This window comes from Myotis lucifugus, unplaced genomic scaffold (assembly GCF_000147115.1).
Source record: "Myotis lucifugus unplaced genomic scaffold, Myoluc2.0 scaffold_19, whole genome shotgun sequence".
NCBI classification, from domain to species: Eukaryota; Metazoa; Chordata; class Mammalia; order Chiroptera; family Vespertilionidae; genus Myotis; species Myotis lucifugus.
Window position 1 is genome coordinate 2,032,139 of NW_005871067.1, and position 4,389 is coordinate 2,036,527.

Below are 4,389 nucleotides of genomic sequence, written 5' to 3' on the forward strand. Positions count from 1 at the left end.
ATGCTCAATTGATATTTGATAAAGGAGGCAAGATCCTACAATGGAGTCAAGACAGTCTCTTCAAAAAATGGTGTTGGGAAAATTGGGAATGTACAAGCAAAAAAAAAAAAAAAGAAAGAAAGAAAGAAACTAGACCACTAACTTACACCATACACAAGAATAAACTCAAAATCAATAAAAGACATTAAATGTAAGTCACAAATCCATAAAAATCCTGGAAGGAACCATAGGTAGCAAAATTTTAGACATCTCTAATGGTAATACATTTGCTGATACATTGAAACATCTCTTAAGGCAAGGGAAACTAAGGAGAAAATTTTAAAAATGTGACCACATCAAGATAAAAGGCTTCTGCATAGCTAAGGAAACCCTCAACAAAATGAAGAGGGAGCCCACTGCATGGGAAAACATATTAACCATTGATACATCTGATAAGGTGTTAATCTCCAAAATATATAAGGAATTCTTACAACTTAACAAAAGGAAGACAAACAATCCAATAAAAAAAAATGGGTAAAGGACCAAAATAGACACTTCTCCAACGTGGGCATACAGATGGCCAAGACACATATGAAAAAATGCTCAAAATCACTAATCATCCAAGAGATGCAAATTAAAATGACAATGAGGTATCAGGTCACACCTGTCTGAATGGCTACCATCAACAAATCAACAAATGACAAGTGCTGGTGAGGAGGTGGAGAAAATGGAACCCTAATACACTACTGGTGGGAATGCAAATTGGTGCACTCGTTATGGAAAATAGTATGGAGTTCCCTCAAAAATTAAAAATGGAACTGACATTTGACCCAATGATCCCACTTCTAGGAATATATCCCAAGTAACCTAAAACAACAATCAGAATGTATGCACCCCTATCTTCATAGCAGCACAATTTACAATAGCTAAGATTTGGAAACAGCCTACGTGCCCATCAGCAGATGGATAAAAAGCTATGGTACATTTATACCATGGAATACTATGCAGCTGTAAAAAAAGAAAGGTCTTTTACTCTTTGAGACAGCCTGGAGGGACCTGGTGAGTATTATGCTAAGCAAAGTAACCCAGTCAGAGAAAGATAAGTATCACATGATCTCATTCTTGTGTGAAATCTATGGACCAAAATAAATGGTGAACAGAATAGATCCAGAGACATGGAAGCATAGAATGTTGAATCCCAGAGGGAAGGCAGAGGTGGGGAGTGGGGAGAGATTAACTGGGGAACTTGTATGCATATATGCATAGTCCATGGACACAGACAATAGTGTGGTGAAGGCTGGAGAGTGGTGGGTGTGGGGTGGACGGGGTCAAGGGAAAAAAGAGGGGGCATCTGTAATAATTTCAACACTAAAGATAAATTTTTAAAAAAGAAAAATGATCTTTGAGCAACCTGTGGACAGAATTTGGGTGAGAGGTGAGTCTTGGTGTTCACACAGTGCTTGGCACAGAACTGGAGCTCAAAAAATTGCTGAGTGACGTTGGAACATGTGTTAGCCTGCTGACGTGAGCATAGTCACTAGATTGTTTCCAAGTCCCCTCCTGTGGGTTACTGATTCTGACTGCCAACTTTCTCCTTGGCACATTGGGCTGATCAGTGAACTTGCAATTGAATGAAGATTATTTTAGGCTCATGTACACACACACAAAGCATTTTGATAAAATTGTCTTTTTACCTAACCTATTCTATGCACATAGCTCAGGGTGTGTGTGTGTGTGCTGCTTAAGGGTTTTTTGGGGGAGGGCTATCAAAAACATATTGGTACCCATACAAGAAAGAAATTTTATTAACTTTCTATAGTTGAAAACCAATTGTTCTGGCTTCAAGTAGGCATGGCTTACTGTATAAGAAATAGGTAATATATTGCATGCTTAAACCAAATTATTATGTAAAAGCCCTTTCTCATGCACATGCTCTTCTGTGTTAATGTACAAAAGATCCCAATCAATTACACACTACTAATTTATGAATTATACCAAATACCAGGTGTGGCAAAAATAGGTTTAGAGTTGTTCATATGGAAAAATAATACAATAATTACTAAATAGTAATTAAAAATATCCTCTGTTTTTTGTCTTTTTTGTACTCACAACTGTAAACCTAACTTGCCCCACCATGTCTGTAGGTGTTTGTACATCAGGCCCAGGGAAAAGCCCAACACTGGAAATCTACCTCCGTAAGCAGAGGGCAGGTAGTAATGGAAGAAAGAGGCTACCACTCCAGTGTAGCAACTAACAGAGTTTATTAAGGGAAACTTACATATGGGGTCCATCGTGGGCAGCTGCAAGATGAAATGGATACCCTTCATGCCACTTTGAAGGTGCCAGAGAATTACATAGGGTAATGGCAGGAACAGTCATGGGTACTAGTATGTGAATGCTACCAGGTACGGGAATTTGCACGCTTGACCAGATCAGGACAATGGCCTTTCCAGGAGCCAGCACATAGCATGAGGCAGGAGAGGGGGGCGATGTACGTCCGAAGAAAACATTGATTACAGACAGTCCTCCTGAAAGATGTTTCAGATAGGCTTGATGGTAATTTTTCTTAGAGAGCACTTCAAGGTCAATTTAGAGTGCATAAGCCTTGTTGATTTTTCTGTTTTAAAAATGTCAAGTCAATTACCGGGTCTTGAAGCTGCAAAGCCTGCCATCAGGATCCATCTGTGCTCTTTCTTCTTGGCCTCGGTAGGCACAACGTGGCCCATCTGGTTCTTAGGGGGGCACAGCGTTCAGAACATGATGCTATCTACCTGCAGAGGAGGTCCCGTACAGGAAAGGTGAGAAACACCATGTTCAATAACCCATGCAGAGTGCCTTTGATTCTAGATCAGAAGTCTGGGAATTGGCTGCCTCTGGGCTGCCCACAGAAAGATTTGTCCACACAGTGTTTTCTTTAAAATAAATTATCAATATTTTACTACTGTGCTATTTTATATTAAAATCTGGATTTCAGCCTCTCTAAAAATATCAGAACTTCTAGTGACACTGGGTTTCCATTCCTATCTGACAAAAACAGCCTGTTTCGATGAGAGATATACCCGCCCCTTCCTTCCTTCCTTCCTTCCTTCCTTCCTTCCTTCCTTCCTTCCTTCCTTCCTTCCTTCCTTCTCTCTTTCTTTTCCTTTCTTTCTTCTTTCTTTTCTTTTTTCTTTTCTTTTCTTTTCTTTTCTTTTCTTTTCTTCTTTCTCTCTCTCTTTCTTTCTTTCTTTCTTTCTTTCTTTCTTTCTTTCTTTCTTTCTTTCTTTCTTTCTTTCTTTCTTTCTTTCCCACATTTCTCACCATTATTATCACTTAGTATCATTTTCTAATGATTGTTCCTGCACTGTTGTGTTGTATTTCTCACACCCAGTCTGTTGTTGCTCATCTATGTTCCCTGCTTGAATCTATAGGCATTTAAATTAGTACCTCCTAGTGTATTTTTTCTAGTTAGAAACATCTTATTTAAATGTTTAAATAATAACCCACATTTTCAAACCATAAGATGTTAATACATTCAACAAAAATTTATATTATCTGACTGATGTGAATTTACAAAGTAATAATCCAAACAAATTTTGATTAGTTACATTTTACAAACATTAGAAACCCCTTATAAGAGTGAAGGGGAAAACCTTTTCCCTAAAAGGTGAACTTGAGAACTTTAGACCTCTCTTTCGGGACTTGCACTTCTTCGCAGACTTCCTGATGAGGAATAACTTCGTTTGGAGATGGAGATTTGGACTTTGATTAGCTGCTTCTTGGCCATGAAAGACACCTGGATTTGATCTTGACCTCCATGGTGATCTCAATCCTTTTATAGAACCAGACCTAGATCGTATGAGTGAAACTGATCGTGATCTATGAAGAGACACAGATCTTGATCATTGAGGAGATGCTGATCTTGACTTTCTTGTCCTGCTCCTGCTTCGCGAGTGAGAGTACTGTCTACCTCTGGATTTGAAATGTGATCTAAACCGTGACCTGCTGCTTCTTCTTCACCTGCTATAGCAATGACAATCATAAGCATAATATCCTTTTTCTTTTCTTTTTTTAAATAAATCTTTATTGTTCAGATTATTACAGTTGTTCCTCTTTTTCCCCCCATAACTCCCCTCCACCCAGTTCCCACCCCATCCTCTGCCCTAACCCGCCCCCACTGTCCTCATCCATAGGTGTACGATTTTTGTCCAGTCTCTTCCCCCACCCTCTACACCCCTTTCCCCCCCCGAGAATTGTCAGTGCACCCCCTTTCTATGCCCCTGATTCTATTATATTCACAGTTTACTCTGTGCTTCAGATTTTTTATTCACTTGATTTTTAGATTCACCTGGTTGGCAGAATTGTACTGAGTGATTCAAAATTTTTACCTTTACCTTTTTTCCTTCTCTTCCTCGTCTTAAGAGAAAACCT

The 4,389-nt window shown here is 39.0% G+C and overlaps 1 pseudogene; it reads right to left on the reverse strand.

Annotated features, from left to right (window-relative positions):
* Positions 1 to 3,640: 3,640 nt before the first annotated feature.
* The window catches only part of LOC106696553, an 18,638-nt pseudogene continuing 17,889 nt past the window's right edge, over positions 3,641 to 4,389 (reverse strand).